The following is a 19,687-nucleotide window of genomic DNA, read 5'->3' as shown; positions in this document are numbered from 1 at the left end:
GGGGATTGTATAACCTCTGGATATCACGCGAAGCACCCAACGGTCTGATGTGATGGACTCCCAAGAAGTTAGGTGCCTCGAGAAACGCCCCCCGACTGCCTCCAGAGACGGACAGCCGGGCAACCCTTCAGGGCTGCTGCGTGGGTCTCTCAGAGAAAGGTTCTCTGGACCCAAAGTTTCTAGGAGCCCCCCTGCCTCTAGGGCGGCGACCTCCCTGTCCTCCTCTGCCACGGGAGGACTGGTTATCCAGAGCAGGTTGGGACTGCTGCGATTTCCGGAACCACATCTTCTTCTGTCCCTTTTGGTTCTTCGAGAAGGACCTCTGGGGAGCTGAGAAGCGGACTCCGACGGCAGACAGCGTCTTCCCGTCCTTTTCGCTCTGGACCAGTGTTTCACGAACAGTCTTGCCAAACAAGGCAGAACCATCAAAGGGGGCATTCGCGAAAGTCGCCTTGAAGGGCTCTGCGAAATCACAGTGGCGGAGCCAGGCCTGCCGCCTCATGACTAGGTCTGCTCCGCTGGCTCTAGCGGCTCCCTCAGTAGCATGAGAAAGTAGCCGCATAGATGTGTTAGAAACCGCTCTAAGAGTGGCCATTCGGGTGGAGTATACCTGCTTATCCTCACCCGACATGGACTCTGGGGGAGATGCAGCGTATTCTTTAATCAGATCCCGCTGCATCCTGATGACGTGTGCCATGTAGTTCAGTGCTCTCAAAGAGAAGGTTGCTGAACTGAAAAAGTACAGTTTTGTACCTACCATAAATGTAGATGTTCGAAGATCCACATTGCTGCAGTCCTTACACTTGGGTAGTCCGCTGTCCTCGGTCGGCCCGAATATCAAAGTATAAGGCTGACGTCGGTCAAGGAGCATTTGACTGACATCAGGACGTCAGGGTACAAATGCGCATGACCGACGTCATATCCTCAGTCTTTTCTTGCCCCAGATGTCAGAAGACCCTAAAAATAAAGGTCAAAAACCAAAAGACAGCAAACCAACAACCAACCATCCCAGCACTAAAAATATGTACAATATATACAATAGACAATATACACCCAATTGACCACCCAACCCACACAACTGCCTCTAACAACAGAGGGAAGGAGGGAGGGTATTGACTGCAGCAATGTGGATCTTGAACATCTACATTTATGGTAGGTACAAAACTGTACTATGTTCTTCATCTCACATTGCTGCAGTCCTTACACTTGGGTAGAATCCCAAAGCAGAGGAAAGGGAGGATGGCCAAATTATAAGGAAGCAGGAGCTGCTAAAATGCCCTGCAAAACAGCAGTGGCAAAACCAGCCCTGGATTTAGAGTAAAGTGGTAGGTGATAATGCCTGGAAAAAGTATGCACTGAACTCCAAGTAGCTGCCTCCAAAATATCCTTAGTTGCCACCCCTCTCAAAAAGGCTGTTGAAGTGGCAGTAGCCCTAGTGGAATGAGGCCTAATCCCAGCTGGAACTTCCTTGCCATGATGGGAATAACAGAAAGCAATGCAAAACCCAATCCACTTAGAAATAGTTTGTTTTGACACAGGCTTGCCCTGAGAACTCAAAGCAAAAGAAACAAATAACTGCTGAGACTGCCTGAACCCTTTAGTTCTGTCCAAATAATAACGCAACTGCCTGTGTACATCTAAAGTGTGCAAAATCTTTTCCCCTTTATTTTGGGGATTTGCATAAAAGGTAGGCAAATGAATAGTTTGGTTTAAAGCCACACTAGAAACCACTTTAGGCATAAAGGAAGGATTAGTACGTAAAGATACCCTATCCTTATGGAAAATTAAGAAAGGCTCAACTGCCATAAGGGCCTGCAACTCAGAAACCCTTCTTGCAGAGGTAATAGCCAACAAAAAAGCAGTCTTCCATGATAAAAACTTTAATTCAGCAGTAGCCGCAGACTCAAAAGGTTGTAGAGTGAGTTTCTCCAACACAAAATTGAGATCCCAAGCAGGAGTAGGAGCTTTTCGTGGGGGTCTTATATTCTTTGCCCCTCTAAGAAATTGCTTGAACAAAGGATGAGAAAACAAAGGTGTGTCACAATCATAGTGAGCCGAAACTGCTGCAGCATGAACTTTAATAGAAGAGAAGGACAAACCTTTGTCCAGTAACTCAGTAAGATATTGAAGGGCCACACTTAAATTCGGCCCAGAAACATCAAAATCCTTTGCTGCACTCCAAAATAAAAATCTCTTCCATTTGTCTGCGTACACTTTCCTTGTACTAGGCCTTCTGGCTTCCAAAATAACATTCAAAACTTGTTGTGGAAGTGGAGGCCCACAATGGTTCAAAACAGAATATGCCAGGCTGTTAGGTGCAGAGAGTGAAGCTTGACATTGAGCAAATGACTGTCCTGAGATAACAGGTGAGGAATCGAAGGCAAAGGCCATGGAGGCTTCCGTACCAGGCTCCTCAGTAATGGGTACCAATGCTGTCGAGGCCAATCTGGAGCTATCAAAATCATCCTTGGCTTGTCCTGTCTGACCTTTAGAAGTACCTTTGGGAGGAGAGGCAGAGGCGGAAAGGCATACACATGAAGATTGCTCCAATTGAAAGAAAGAGCATCCACTTTCCAAGCTGTGGGATGAAACCTTTTTGTGCAAAACTTTGGCAGCTGGTGGTTTAGTGGAGAAGCGAACAGATCTATGTCTGGAGTTCCCCATGACACTGTCAATTTCTGAAATACATGAGGATCCAATTTCCACTCGTGGGGATCCATAATTTGTCTGCTCAACACATCTGCTAAGGAGTTCTGTGCTCCGGCAGAAACCTTGCCTGAAGATTTAGCTGTAAACTGAGAGCAGTCTCCCACAAAATCATTGCTTGCCTGCATAGAGGATAAGAATGTGTTCCGCCTTGCTTGTTGATGTACCACATGACAGTTGTGTTGTCTGTTAGAATCAACACCTGCCCTGGTAGAAGTAAATCCTTGAAGGCTATTAATGCAAACTGGACTGCTAACATCTCTTTCAAGTTGATATGTAGATGTTGTAGTCTGGCAGGCCACTTGTCTTGTATCCACTTTCCATTCAGATGAGCTCCCCAAGCTTTGTCTGAGGCATCTGTCGTTAGAATCTGACTCGCCTCTGGCCGGGTCACAGAGAGTCCCTTGTTTAGGTGACATTCCTGAGCCCACCACAAAAATTCCTTTTGAATGCAAGGTATTATTTGAATGACAGTGTCCAAATCCTGGCAGTGCTGTGTCCATACATTTTTGAGATACCATTGTAGCTTCCTCATATGCAGTTTGGCATTGGGAAGCACCAGAATACAAGATGCCATGAACCCTAAGGCTTGAAGGACTGTCCTTGCAGTCAGCCCGGACTGATGAGACAACTGATGAAAGTAAAGGGAAAGATTCTTTTGTTTGTCCGGGGTCAAAAGGCCATCTGGGATGCTGTATTCAGTCTCACACCCAGAAACCACATGGCTTGAGAGGGTACTAGACTGGACTTTATTTCGTTCACAGAATACCCCAGGCATCTTAGCACTGCTATCACATAACCCAAATGATGAAGAAGCTCATCCCTTTCTTGAGCCAGAATCAGGCAATCGTCCAAATATGGATAAATCTGTATTCCTTTTAACCTGAGGAAAGCTATCACTGGAGCCAGAACCTTCGTGAACACTCTGGGCGCAGTAGATAAGCCAAAGGGCAATGCAGAGAACTGATAATGAGAAGTCCCAGCTCAAAACGCAGATACTTCCTGCAACTGAGTCTGATAGGAACATGAAGATAAGCCTCCTTGAGATCTAAAGTTACCATCCAATGATCTTTGCCCAGCAGAGGTAAAAGCTGCTGTAATGTCAACATTTTGAACTTGGGAATGTCCAGATAAGTGTTGAGGATAGATAAGTCCAAAACTGGTCTCCACGTGTTCCCTTTCTTTGGTACTAGGAACAGGCGAGAATAAAATCCTAGGCCCACTTCTGGCATAGGGACCTGCTGAATGGCCCCTATTTGGAGTAACAGAGAAATTTGCTTGTGAGCCTCTATTCTTTGTGGAGGAGGAACGTCTGGCATGCCTTTGAAAGGAGGCAAGGTATGGAAATAAAACCGTAACCGTGGTGTATGATATCCAATACCCATCTGTCTTGGGTAATTAAACTCCAATTTTCTTTGAAAAGTGCCAACCTTCCTCCCAAAGGTGCTGCCAGACGAGAAGGCTCTGGCAGCTGAAAAGGTAGGTCATTGGGTCTGTTTACGAAAGGACTGACCCCTGCCCTCACCTGAAGACTGTGCAGGAGAACTCCCTGCTCTAGGCCTGAAAGAGCCCTGAGCTCTGCCCCTGCCACGTCTAGATCTACCCCTAGACTGGGAATCATAAGAAGGATACATCCAACCCTTAGTAGGCCAATTTCTACTAAACTTTGGAGGCTGAACCTGCAAAAAATCTTTAACAGTCTGCATAGACTTAGCCTTGTCTTCCATTTTCTTTAAGACTGTCTCAACAGGAGAACCAAACACATCAGATTGTAAAGGAGCATCTAAAATCCGTGATTTAACATGGTCAGATAAATTCTGATCCCTCAGCCAGGCGTGCCTGCGAAGAACTGACCCAGTGGCAGCCACCCTAGACGAGGCCTGTACAGCATCAAAACCACATTGCAAAGAATGCTTACCCACCTGTTCAGAAACATGTACTAAATCTTGCAACTCTTTACAATCAATACCTTCCGCCAGAGCATCAACCTTAGACTTCAATTGTGAAAGGAGATAGTTTTGGTATTTTAACATGTGAAACTGGCAATTCAAAGCCCTCATAGCTAGAGTGGAAGAAGTATAAACTTTCTTTCCCCATCTATCCAAAGCCTTGGCCTCTTTGTCTGAGGGAACCGGATTCTTGACAACAGAAGCCTTAACACCTTTAGGCCCCTGACTAACAGTTTCTGGGTCTGCCCTAGGACTCTTAAACAGATACTTATGAGCTTCAGGCACCCTGTAATATCTATCCGGTTTAACAGGAGCAGGAGGCAAAGAATCAGGATTAAGAGAAGCCTCTGCAAAAACATCTTCCACTACATCTAAAACAGGAGGTATAGCCAAAGGCCTATGCTGGGGTAAAAACAAAAATTCTCTAAGCCTTTTCCTGGAATCAGAGAAGTCCTGACCTTCCCACTTAAAATGCTCCCTCATAGAATGAAGAGTTTCTGAAAAAGAAAAATCCTCAGGAGGAGAAGCAGAAGGAGTAGAATCATCCACATCAGAATCAGAATAAGGAGAATACTCCTGTAAGTCTTCAGCCGAAGACTCTGAAACATCCGAAGCCTGCTCAAAACTCCCAGGCGCAGGCTGCACCCTAGGTCTCTTATCAGGAGGCAAAGAACCCCTAATCAAAGAAATCAAATCTTCTGCCATTTTAAGCATATGCTTCTTGGGCACAGTTCCAGAAGAACTAGGAGTGACACCAACTGAAGCTGAACCTGTCCTGCCTCTGGGAGAAGCCTTGGAAACAGAAGGAGAGGGCCTAGCCACCCTAGGAAGGGAGGGAGTATAGTAACCTGAGAAGCCCCTTCAGCCTGACCTGCCTCCTGAGAGGCCACATCTTGCAATAATAAAGTCTCCCTGGGAACCCAAAGAAACCTCCGGTGGAGCCACCGGCTCCACCGACACCTCTAAAGAACCGGCGTCCGTACAGACGGTTCTTCTAGCCTAGGCTTAACTGCTTTGTCCTTGCGCTTCGAGAAGCGGCCGGAGCATCCGACGGCATTTTATAATTGCACCGCTTCCCAAAGACTAACCTGGCACAATCCAACCTTCTCTTTATAGTGCGTTTATTGAATCTAGCACAAGAGCGACAGCCAACAACGTCGTGCTCAGGCCCTAAGCAAGGAATACACAAAGTATGATAATCTCTATGCGGTATCTGTTTCCCACAAGAAATGCAATTATTGACTTTTTCTGACATCCGGTAAATCACTGAGGCAAGAAAAAACGAAAATATTCCCCAACGGGGTACTTAGCCAACTTTGAACTCGGTCTGAAACTTCGAAATCGAAAAATCTCAGAACGCCAACCGGCACTTGCAATGCTGCTTCTGCATCGGACCATGCGGCAAAAAAGACTGAGGATATGACGTCGGTCATGCGCATTTGTACCCTGACGTCCTGATGTCAGTCAAATGTGCCTTGACCGACTTCAGCCTTATACTTTGATATTCGGACCGACCGAGGACAGCGGACTACCCAAGTGTAAGGACTGCAGCAATGTGAGATGAAGAACATCTCGCTTCCCAATGCGATCCATCGAGCGGGACTCCTTGCCCGGAGGATGCATAGAGGGACTCTCCTGGGCCAATTCCCTCTTAGTGGCTGCAGCCATCATCATGGCATCTACTGGGGGGCCCTTGCTCCAGTGAGTGCGGTCCGCCGGAGGGGAAAGGATACGGTCAGGACGCTTGGGTACAGGCTCAACAGTGTCCGGATCCTTCCACGCTCTGATGGATATAAGGTCCACCAGAGCGTCGGCAGGAGGGGACACCCAAGAGGTAGATGGGCCCGCCTCGAATGCCTCCAAGAACACAGACTCGCCTGAGGAAGCCTTGGGGCAGACCACCCCCGATCCTTAACATTTCCATAATGTCTCCAAATGAGACGCCTTCAGGGGTGATCTTGGGGAGCCTTCCCTTCATCCAAGTCTGTGTCTCGTAACGGACTCGGGAGTCCATGTGCCGCCTTTGCACTTACGCCCGAGGTACTTCATCGGGGGGGCTGTCCGAGGAGTACTCTTCCGCAGCTGGATGTTCCAAGGGAACTACTTGGGACATCGAGGTGGGCTGTCCCTGGGACCGGCTGGTGGGAGCCTGGCCCAATTGCAAGGAAGTGCGGGATGGAGCCGTGGCAGGGACCAGGGGTCCGGACGTCCTCAACAGTGCCCCTTCCACTACGTCGAAGGCCGAGGGGGAGCCAGCTTCTCTAAACCCCGAGAGCCGACCTCCACTCGGATCCGACGCACGGATCGGAGCCGAAACCGTCGGATCCAAGAGACCGGTGTGCTCCGACCTGGACGGAGCCGAAGACACACCAGCTCCCTCGGACCCGAGGCTCGGTCCTCGGCTCCGAGAGGTCGGGTACGAAGTACCTGAAGCACTCAAGGGATGGGACGGATCCAAGGTGCGCCGACCTATCGGATCCGACCCACCCCCGGATCCAACTCTGCCCGGCGCCAACAGCTCCGAACCCATGGTATGGGTCGGAGAAGGAGCCAAAGGCGAAAAGGGGTCAAGCCCTCCCGGATGGGGGCTAGGAGCACTCCCATTTGCATTTGGGCCTGGATGAATTTTCTCATCATCCGGTCCATATCTGCTTCACTCATGGAGAATGTGGATCTGGTGGAGGCCACCGAAGCGGACCTAGAGAGCCGCCTTGGGGACCTCGCTGAAGGGCTAGCCTCCTCCTCCTCGGCCCAGGAGAGAACCGAGGGAGTGGAGCCGAGGAGGAGGAAAGCTAGAAGGCACAGGGGAGGCCCGCTTAGATGGAGGAGACGAACTGGAGGTTTCAGCTCTCCGCTTGTGGTGCCTCTCCTGTGTCTCTCCTTCTCTCTCTCTCCCTAGAAGACTCTCTCCTCCGCATCTTAGAGGGAGGTTGAGTCCCAGCCGGTGGAGGAGAGCCCACAGCAACTGCTTGCTGAGTAGAAGGGCAGAAGCGGCGGTATCTGGAGGGAGAAGTCCCGCCAGCACCAGCTTCACCTCCGCCTCTCAAAGCTCGGGGTTGAACCCTGCACAAATGGTACAATCAGATGACAGGTGTTCAACCCCAAGATGACTTACCGAGTGTGGCCATCCGCTGGGGACAGCTTATGGCCACACTCGGTACATTTAGAGAATATAGCCTTATGGGCTTCAGACATGTTAAGCCCTAACAGGCCTCAAACAAACACACACACACAAACTACGAAAACCGAGAAAAGTTTAAAAGAAAGAGAGAGGAAAGCCTAACACAATCACTTCTAACTAATTAAATTAAAAAAGTTAAGGTTTTTGAAAATTTTTCTGTCAGAAAAACTTATCTGCACTAGGAGCTCAAGGAATCCGTCGCAACTTGAAAGCGGCAAACGAAATCTGAGGTCAGTCAGGGCTTGGCAAGGGGTTATGGGTAAGAGGGAGGAGCTAGGAGCTCGGAGCCTAAGCTTTTGAAATGCCGGGTCGGATCCGATACCCACAGGTTACAGACAAATGAAGTCTGCCTACTTCAGATCTTATGTTACAAAATGAAAATGTTTGGCGACAATTGTTTAACAAATGGATACTTAATACAAATTGGATTAAGCTATTTACTGAAGTAACATACTGTACTCCACAACACAGTACAGGAAGGTTTATACATTATAATGTTACTGATACCACTATTATGTGTCAATTTACTGTGTTACTTATATTTCTCGTACCAGAAGGGTATAAGTATTGGTTGCCACAATTTGAAGGTATACAGATATGAGAGAAAAAACACAAAATCGAGTATTGTACACAGACTCAAAATGGACTAACTTGTAGACAGCATTCGCCCGTCTATGAACCATGCTTACTGCAGCATTCTGTTAATTTGTGTACATGGACTATTATATGCCTTCTTTTCAAATGTTTATAGAAGTGGCTCAAGTATATTTGTCTGGTTACACATCAAGACGTAGGTCATAATTTAAAATTACCTTTTGTAGAATGTTTATCACATGTTGATTTCCTTAAATGGAATAATAAGAGCTATGTGTTTACTGAACCTATAGAAGTAAACACTTCTAAGAACTGGAATTATGGCTTAATACAGCTTCCCAATATAAGTGTATCCTTGGATAATTTAAAACACATAATGAACAATACTAAAATTCTCAGAGAGTATTTAGAAAAATGAAATAAAAGTATTCTGTGTTATGAGGCATTAAGCATCATTGCAAAAGATAAACTAAGTTTGGCTACAAATACACTGCTCACAATTGGTGGGATATCTTTACTGGTTGGTCAGAATCAGGAAAAACCTGTTAAGTTGGTTGTTACATCCTGTATTAGTAGTGTTAGGCATTATAGTCATACTATCTGGAATTGCTACTTAAGTTGTCATTTGCGAAAAACTTATACAATTTAACAAAGTATGATGGTTAACCTAAATAAACTGGAAAAGGTTTCAGTGTGTACAACTGAAGTTGAAAATGAACAGTCATTTTCTGCTTTTTAAATGGAGAGGGAATTGTGAGAGTAAAGAACAGGTTAAAATGGACTTCAGTGGATTTTTTCTGAAAAATGTAAAATAAATGTTCTGCATTTCAGTGTGTACAGTGCACACAGTTAACTAACTTGGCAAAATCATATAGCTTGGCATTCATTGTTAATAAGAATCAGAAGTAAACTTATCTCTTATAAACTATGCAGCTTGTGAAATTTATTATCTACAAGCAGGTCAAGACGAACTCTTATATGCTGCTGTGTCTCATCAATATGATACACAAAATAGGCCAAGGGCGAAAGAAGTTATTCTTCAGGAACAGAATGTTTAAAATATGGAAAACAAACTGTCAGCAGACCAGCTTGAAAGGAGACTTATTATTCTGGCAAATTCTCAAAACTGCTGAGGCAGGCAGAAAAAAACACTATAAAGATTGGGACATTTTATTTTGCATCACAGACTTTGATTATTCGAAGCTGAAGTACGTTTTAATGTACATACCTTTCATTGTTAAGCTAGATGTAAACCTCGTGTGCAGTAAATGAATGTCGTAACAGCAAAACTGTCTCAGTGTCTTCATTGAGTAAAGGTACAGACTACCTGAATAGTGCAATACCACTTTAACAGAGATGCCATCAAGTGGTGATCTTGGGGACCCCTTCCCCTTCATCGAAATCAGTATCTGCTCTAATTGAATTGTGAGGAGAGTCCATGCTTCATCTTGCACTTTCTGTTCCTACAGACTTACTCATCACTGTGCTCTGGAGAAGTATCATTACAAATAAGGAAAACTTGTTGGATGGCTGATGAGGCTCATGGCACAGAGACATCTGGTAACCAGATGGAATTTCCAAGAGTGGAGGAACTGCCTGAATTCTGGAGGAGAATATTCTCTTTACTACTTCAAAGGCAGACTGTGCTTGGAAGGAAGATGATGGAGCTGAGAATGCATGCTTCTTCAACAGAAGCAGAAGTTGGAGCCAAGCTGACCAATGCCGAAGCTCTGAGGGGCACAGAAGGCTCCGACTGCTTTGGAGTTGACTCTAGCACCATAGAGCAGACAATGGTGCTTCAGCTCAGAGAAACCTCCAGCTCCCACACTGGTACACTCAGAGAAGGAATCAGATTTGAAGATACCATCGTCAGATCTGAAACAGTCCCAGAAGGCTCAAGATTCAAGGGCTTTGAATCAGAAGGATGGATCAAAAAAGGAGCCAAGACAGGTAGAGTAACACTGGTGAGGGTCTCCTGACCTGAAGAGGTAGAAGCCAGGAGAACGTCCATCTGTATCTGGCCAAGAGAAATGGTATCATTCTATCCACGTCTGCCTATGTAAGACTCCTGGAAGAATGGGAAGAAGAAGCTAAGGAGGGAGATCTTGAGTGTTGGTGCCTCTCTAGAAAGGGGGAAGGTAGCCAAGAAGGGACCAGGCCCAGTCCAGGGGAGCTGTTTCAACTCTAAGAGAACTGGATCTGATAAAACAGACCTAGTGTTCGAAGCAGTTGGATCCAAAGATTAGGGCTTCAGATCTGACAATTTTGAAATCTTCTGGGATACACTCCTTATATGGATCCAAAAGAGTAGCAGAAGATCCAGAAACATCAGCAAGTCATTTCATCGACTTTCTGGCCTGCCTTGGAGGGATGAGCTCAAGACAGGATTCAGGAAAAACTAGTTGGGAGAAGTCTCTTTGAAATCAGCTTGTTCTTCCCATCAACTAAAGCCCTAGGATTAAACAATTTGCAAATCTCACAAGGGACATTCAAATGGGCAGGGCCCAGATGATGCATGCAAGAGTCGTGGACATCAGACAAGGGAATCTTGTAACCACACTCCTTGCACTTTTTTAGGCTGGAAGGTTTTTCAGCCATATTCATAGTAAACAAGAGTAAAGTAGCGAATATTTTTTTTATATAAATAGGAAGAAAAAGAAAGAAATAAAGGAAAAACTACCAACAATGGTAGGAAAGATTACCACAAATGGTGAAAAGGGACATACAGGGAAAGAAATACTACCACAATGGTATCAAGACATGCTACAGAAACACATAGGAATAAGGGAGGTTATAAAAGGATACTAGCTTACAAGAACAGATAAAAGAAAAAGATATTATAATGGAAAATTTTGTAACTCATAATGATCAAGAGTTGATGGCGATCGCATCTGTATGAGAAGATGGCAAATTAGATCAGAGATATGCAGGGGGACTATAGAATTATGGGTAAGGGAGGAGCTCGAGTGTCTGCAGTATTGCCAGAGTTGTAAAAAGCAGCCAAGTCAGATATGAGGATTGGATCTGAACAAACATGTTCAGGAATGAATGAAAATTGACATCAGACCATTATTTTTCAAGAACAGAAAAAGTACTTCTTAAAAGATTAAATATCAAAAGTTGGTAGGAATCGAAGTAACATTGCATAGGCAAATAACTACATAATGATGTTGGAAAATCACTTTAATTCCATTAAAAAGGTCCAGTTCACATTCAAAACGGCATGCATAAATTTTTGTCTCTGAGGTACAGCACCCTACTGGTAAGTTATGTATGGATCAGTGCATGGTTATATTACTTTGCAGGGATAGTTTTACTTATTTTATTAATGATTTTGCACTTTTGGTAAAGGTCTCTCACTGCCCTAGGACTTCAATTTCAGAAAGAAAGACAGGAACATAAAGTCTGGAGAACTGCTAGGAATATTATATATATTTTGTGGATTAAGAAAATATATTTGCTGCAGGTAAATAAAAAAAATGTCCACTGCTGTATTCAACCCTTTTACAGTCAACAAAAAAATCATAATTTTAGTCAGTATTTTTCTTATATGAGCAAAGATGCTAGATGGCTTTTTTTGTAGTTGTCTAGTTGTCCCATGCCAAAATGGTACAAGGATTAAAGAAACGAGTCAAAAAGTGAATGTAGGACTGTTAGAGATAGTTACAAAAAAATGTTGAGTTTGGTAGCACTGCATGCCATGGAATGTCACGGTTTACAGACAGATGCTTTTTCATTTTTATCTTCCAAAATATATCCCAGGCAGACATACGAGCTCAAGCCCAAAACCTCCTATAAATTGCCAAATCAAACACCCATTCAGTTGATTTTTTTTTATACTTTGTTCATGTAGCCAAGCTGGGAAAATCCATTCTCCCAACCTTAAACATGACAGCAAACAGAAAACATTTCTGTACAACCTAAAAATCTATCAAACTTCCACTAGGACCTCTCATTGTACCTTGTTGTTATATGCAAAGCAGATAAAAGGGATAATGCATGGTGTTGAACAAAATGGATTATGATATAAAGTGGGTGCTTCCATGTTGTTGATGTGCACATTATCGAACAGAGATTACTCAAATGCAGTGTGCACTACTTTAAAAAAATGTTGCACATAATTATTTTGTACTCAGTTGGGTGAACGAAAGTAACCATTCTGTAAGCAGAACTTGACATTATGAATGGAGATCACAGTACAGTGCTGATCAGGTAATTTACCCTTTTCCTCACTGTAGTGTGATCACTGAGTTGGTATATATAATTTGCGGGGGGGGGGTACGGGAGGCTTGCCACCCTGCAAAAATGTAGATTTTTGCGTTTGTGTTTCTTTGATATTCAAGTGTCCAGTCACTCAAACATCTGACATAAACATTGCAGACTTGGTGTTTGAGTTGCGTTACTACTTCACTATTAAACGAAGTTACAAAAAAAAGTGAATGTTCCTAGGTTACTACTAGGCTATCAGCCCTAGGGCCTATACAAGCCTAGCCTAACAATTCCCTGGCTATTTCTTCGCACAGTATTTACTTCCCTGGACCTCTGTCTAGCAGGGCGATTTATGTGATCCCCGGGCTGAATTTCCCATCTCCCATCCAATCATCAAGGTTCCTTTTGAAGAGCGCCATAGAGGCGCTTGGCTTGACATGCATGGGCAGTCTATCCCAGGGTCTGGGGAATCTCTGGGTCAGGAACCTATCCTTCCAGCATGTTTTGTTCATTGTGATGGCAAGGTTTAGATCCCTGGAGCGTGCATCTCTGAGGAATTGGGATTTTTTTTAAGTGTAGCATGTCTAACAGCTCTGGGTTTTACATGGCCTTGTACATTAAGCAGCGAATGCCTCCGAGTAGACGATATGTGACAGAGTATAGGTGGAGTTTTTTTAGACTGTCAAAATAGGCCATCTGCTTTAGGCCTGTGATTCTTTTAGTGAGGTATTTCTGCTGCCTTTCCAGTTGTTGTAGATGTCTTGGGAGGTACATACTAAACAGGGCATTGTATTCTATAATGGGTCTAATGAGGGACGAGTACAGTGGGACAATGACCTATTTTCTGGCTGAAAAGCCCTTAGTGATGAGGTGTGCCACATAGGATTTCCTGAATGTTGTGGAGATATGGTTATCGAAAGGGAGACCACTGTCCACCTGTGTCCCCAAGTCTCTTATCACACTTTTGGTGTTTAGTGTACTGCCACCTATGTGGTAATTCACGGGTACATGTTTTTTTTCCCAAAGGAGACAACTATACATTTCTTGGCATTGAGCTTGAGCTCATGGTTCTGGAACCAAGCATCTGTTTCTGTAAGGCCCTTTTGTAGAATATCCACATAATTTGGGGATTCAATAATGGCTCCCAGTTTGCAGTCATATGCGAACTGTGTTAGCCAGAGTCCCTTAGTGTTGGCCTGTACTTCAGAGAAGTAGATGCCAAACATGAGCGGTCCCAGGACTGAACCCGGAGCTACTCCACTTGTCACTTGTCTGGAGCTGGATTTGGAGTCAGCTACTTTTACTGTGTGGGTTCTGTCAGTAAGCCAGATGGCAACCCATCGAGTGACATAGGAATTAATGTTCAACTTAGTAAGTTTATCTATGACTCCAGAGTGGGGGGATGGTGTTGAAGGCCTTGGCGAGGGTCCAGATAGGCTGTGTGGATCACCTTACCCTTGTCCACGGCTCTGGAGACTGATTCGAAGAATTCAATTAGGTTCAGGAGACAAGATCAGCCCTTCATGAACTCAAACTGTATGGGGTCCAGTGTTTGACTGTTGCCAATGTCTTTGTTTACAAGTTCCATGATAATACGTTTCATGATCTTGCAGATCAGGCTCGTCTGACTGATGGGGCGGTAGTTCCTGGGATCAAAGGTGGATCCCCCCTTGTGGAGTGGGATAACTGTAGCGGTGTGCCACTCAGTGGGCATGAAGCCTGAGGTAAGGCTATGATTAAACATGACACTTAGGTGAGGTGCCAGTTCATTTTGTAGTTCATGTAGTACACACCCTGGGATGTCGTCTGGTCCCATGGATGCTGTATTCTTAGCTTTGGAGAGTGCATTTTTTTAACCTGTGTGGCCATTACCGGAATTTGGCAATCTTTCGGTATTGAGATGGGCCCTTTAGGGGGTGAGGGGGGGGGTGCACTGACTCGATCTGCCAGGATATTGGCAATATCCTTGGGATCAGTGTATTTAAATGCCATTCTGTTGTAGCTCAGAGCAGATCTGAGCATTGTCATTTAGATTCTTGACATAGCTATAGAGTGCCTTGTGGCTGTCTTTGGAATCTTTGGCAATTTTATTTTCGTAACTAGCTCTAGAGGATTTTATTAGGGATCTCAGCTTCTTACTGAGTTTTTTACATCCTGGGATTTTCCTCTTTTCTGCAACAGTTTCTTCCTTTTGTTGACTGTCGCATTTTCTTTTGCCTTTAATTGGTAGTGCCAAATTCACTTAATACACTCGATTTATTCATTAAAAATCTTTGTTATTCAGTAAAAAGATAATAAACCATTTTAACACCCTTAACAATAACAGACTATTTTAATCTAGACCATGATCCAACAAAAGACTGTAACATGAACATATGTGCATTATTTTCTAGGGCAAAAGACATCTATATGTTGTATACACGCCATCATTTAGATGGAATAGTTACTCTTTTACCAGAATTCCACAAAGATTAGATTAAGCTCCAAGGTATGTCAATGTTTCGGGTGAAGGATATTCACATAATTTAAGCTTATTTTTTTGTATTCAATTCTTTAAAAATATTTTGCCAAGAATGATTTCTGTGTAAAAGGAATATCAGACACATCATTTAAAGTTAGATTAAAAAGGAAAACAATTTTTGGAGCAACAATGGAGGCAAGTAATTTATAGTCTTCAGCTCCTCATAAGAATGGTTTACTGATTTTTCTAAAGGTTTGGGAGGGGGTCTTCAGTTTTTTTTTTTTTTTTGGCAGACTTTTCTATATGGGCGTCAAAGGAGAGAGAGAGAGAAGGCAGCTTTTCTCCCCTTCTGCTAAAATCTTTGTGTCTGTATTCAAGGAGATGTTCTTGTTCATTCCCTTTTCTTTAAAAGTAATGACACTGTTTACATATGATACATTGATTACCTGCTGTTTAAAATGAAAGGGGCTAAAGAAGCATCTTGGTGAATTTAGTTAACAAGTCAACAAAACTCCTTGGGTATTCAGATATCTAACCCGATTTATTGATATCTAACCTGATTTATTAAAATACAGTTGAGTTCCTAGATGTTAAGATATTGCAGCCTTGTTCACACATCAAGTAACAAGCTTCACAGAAAACCCATGACATCTAGCACCGTCCTACAGACACAAAGTGCACATCCATTCCATTTGACTCATGCCTTCTCATATGGGGAATTTTCTGAGGGCAAGTAGGAATATTGCTTATCATCTGTATACTTTGAAGTGGATGGGATATTAGAAAAGAAGAAAGGAGTGTAGGACCACAAACAGGAAGGAGTTATGAGTAAAGAAATATTTCTACAGACAGCAGGCAGATCATGCATTTTGTGATAACTTATGCAGGTTCCTCTGAAGTAAAAAAAAAACAAACTGTTAAATAATTGGTGCAATTTGATATTATAAGGAAGACGTTGCCATCATGTACTTTTTCAAGGAGGAAAGCAACTAATTTGATTGAATTACTATATTTTAAGGTAATAGTTAGTGGATCTCAGTTTACTAGAAGGGTTTTTCTTTGCATGAGAGATATCTGTTGTAGACATGTATTTAAATGTGACAGGGTTATAACAAACAAGAAAATTATTAATTTTAGTTTATATTTTTCTTGTACGATTAAAAATGTTGTACATGTGATTTTTGTAGTTGCCCCAAACCAAAACAATACATGGGAAAACAGGATGTTTAAAAACAAATGCAGGAACATCTAAGAGAAATTAAACACAATTTGGTGAGTTTGGTTGCACTGTACACCACGGAATGTCACAGTTCACAAACAAGTGCTTTTACATTTTGTACATGGCTACATCAATGAAAAGCGCTAAGTAAACTTAGATAACTGCTGAATAATACTGAGGGAAACTTTGTGTTTAATACTGCTTTCCAGAAGCTTAGATTCATAAACTAGATGGCAATATCTAAATGAATGAAGTCTTCCTAGTTGTAATGTGTAGTTTTCTTCAACCTTCTTGTTGCATTACTTGCACACATTTAGAATGATGGGTAGAGAAGAGGTACAAAGTGAAAGTATGCTTTCAATTAGAGAGTACTTGTTAATGTGATTAACTGTATGATGATTTATTATGTGAAGTAACTGGTTGCATAGTATTGACAGCAACGTTTTTCGATGTAGGATAAATTTTATACCCCCTAGAAAGTGGGAGATGCTGAAATTCAAGTGAAACTTTCTGCAGTAAAATCAGAATGCTACAAAAGCAATCATGAGCTGCTTTTGTATGTTGTGTATACTATCTGTACAGTGCTTCTGTCTACACTACATGTAGACCATTTACCATTACTTCCCTCTTAAATAGATGATTTTCTTTTAAGCATATTACAAAATACAGAAGATTTTTCAAAGGAATGAGTGATACAACTGCAGCTTGTATTCACATAATTGGAAGAAGGCTGAAAGCCAAAAAAGGGCAGACACTACTATGTTAGGGGAAATTGTTTCACATCTTCATGGCACTACAAAGAATTCAGGTCAGAATGTATGTCGTTCTCCTATTACAAAATTTTTGGAGAAACTCTGTTTGTAGTGCCATACATAAAGTACATCATTTCCTAGGTTTTGCATCTACAATGTTGTGATCCCCAAAATTATTTCATTCTCAATGTGTGATGTGCTGTCTACATACTTGGATCAGCCATTATAATGGCAACATTCTGCTGGTATCTACACTGCAGACAATTATTTACATATAAAGTATAACATTTCCTTCTAATATGGAGGTTTCATCCCTGTGGCTAGTCAAACTTTGCAGAACCAGACACATACCTTGTAGGTGGTGGCAGGTAGCAGGGTCAAGAACATTCTTTTTATACTTACTTGCCTAACATGAAATTCAGCAACCTCTATCCAAAACCCTAAAAGAGCAGCTGTACTGGATAAAGTACAGTTTTGTACCTACCATAAATGTAGATGTCCGAGAGGTATGCATCTGCAGTCCTAACATATGGGTTGTCCTGCCTCAGGCAGCCCCTCGGTCGGCCGGATTCCAAAGTCTGGGTCTGGCCCCGGCTGATGTCGCACTTCACCCGACGTCATAGCTGCTGTCAATTGGGTATAAAGGCATCAGCCGACGCCATTTTCCTCAGTGTTTCTTGCCCCAGATGCCAGGTGCCCTCTAGGAAGGCTAAATTTGGATAAATGCAAATGATTCCAAACAGTAGAGAGCAAACAAAAATAAACATGTATATACATATATACAAACAAATACACCATAATAGATTCCCCCAGCCAGCTACAAGATGGGCAAATACCCTAGGAGTACCACAGAGGGGAAGGAGGGTGGGTAATCCTGACTGCAGATGCATACCTCTCGGACATCTACATTTATGGTAGGTACAAAACTGTACTATGTCCTTCAAGGATGCATCTGCAGTCCTAACATATGGGTAGAATACCATAGCCAAACTGGGGGAGGAGGCACTAAGAAGATTATGGTGTAGTTAAGATCCCTTGCAAAACAGCAGTGGCAAAACCTGCTCGGGATCTGGAGTATAAAGGTAAATTATAATGCTTGGCAAATGTATGCACGGAGCTCCAAGTAGCAGCCTCTAAAATGTCTTTGGTAGCCACTCCTCGTAAGAAAGCTGTAGTAGCGGCTGTAGCCCTTGTGGAGTGAGGTCTGATGTTTTCTGGAGTTGTCTTTCCATGAAAAGAGTAACAAAATCTAATGCAATTTCCTATCCATTTTGAGATTGTCTGTTTTGAAATTGCTTTTCCTTCCATTCCTGTTGCATATGCTACCAGAAGCTGGTCAGTTTTTCTATTGTTCTTGGTTCTGTCCAGGTAAGTAGCGCAATTGCCTGTGCACATCCAAGGTATGCAGTAGTCTTTCCCCCCTGTTCTGTGGGTTGGGGAAGAATGTTGGTAGGTGGATTGCTTGGTTCAATGATACCCTGGAGACCACCTTTGGCATAAAAGTAGGGTTTGTTCTCAAGGACACTCTATCCTGATGGAAGATAAGGAAGGGCTGTACTGCCATTAATGCCTGTAATTCAGAAACCCTTCTTGCTGAAGTGATTGCAAGCAGGAAAGCAGTTTTCCAAGATAAGAACTGTAATTCTGCTGTTGCTGCTGGTTCAAAAGGGGGAAGTGTTAACTTTTCTAGCACAAAGTTCAGGTCCCATGTAGGCAAAGGTGGCTATCTTGGAGGCTTTACATTTTTAATTCCTCTTAGAAACTGCCTGAGTAGAGGATGAGAGAAGACTGGAGGATCCATGTTGTATTCTGCTGAAATTGCTGATGCATGAATCTTAATGGAGGAGTAAGACAGGCCATTGTGGAAAAGTTCTGCTAAATATTCCAGGATGTTAGCTATGTTTGCCAATGATACATTTTCTCCTTTTGCTGCACTCCAAATGAGGTATCTTTTCCATTTTGCTGAATAAGTTTTCCTTGTGGAGGGCCTGCGAGCCTCCAGGATAATGTCTTTAACCCTCTGAGAAAATCTGGGTTATTTTGTTTTATGTAAGATTCCAAGCAGCTAGCTGCAGAGTTTTCAAGTTTGGATGTAGGATCTTGAAGTTGTTCTGCGTTAGCAGTAAAGGAACTAGAGGTAGAGGCCATGCGTGTGCCCGAGACATACTCCTCAGTAGCGGGTACCAATGCTGCCTCGGCCAGTCTGGAGCTATCAGGATAATCCTTGGGTGATCTTCTTTGATCTTCAGTAGCACTTTGTGCATCAAAGGAAGAGGTGGGAATAAATATGCTGTTAGGTTTTCCCAACTGAAGGATAGGGAGTCCACCTTCCAAGCAAGTGGGTGGTATGTCCTTGTGCAGAATTTTCTCAATTGGTGGTTGTGTGGGGATGCGAACAGGTCTATTTCTGGTAGGCCCCATTTCTTTGTAATGGATTTGAAGATGTCTGGATGCAGCATCCATTCGTGGGCATCCATGGTAGTTCTGCTTAAGGTGTCTGCTAGTATATTTTCTTTTCCTGGCACAAATATGGCCTGGAGCTGAATGTTGAGGTTCAGGGCCACATTCCACAGGTCCATTGCCATCCGGCATAGAGGATATGAATGTGTGCCTCCC

This window comes from Protopterus annectens, chromosome 10.part0, assembly GCF_019279795.1.
Source record: "Protopterus annectens isolate FY-2018-M chromosome 10.part0, PAN1.0, whole genome shotgun sequence".
Classification (NCBI taxonomy): Eukaryota; Metazoa; Chordata; order Ceratodontiformes; family Protopteridae; genus Protopterus; species Protopterus annectens.
The sequence above is the reverse complement of the archived record's forward strand: the minus strand, read 5'-3'. Positions refer to the sequence as shown.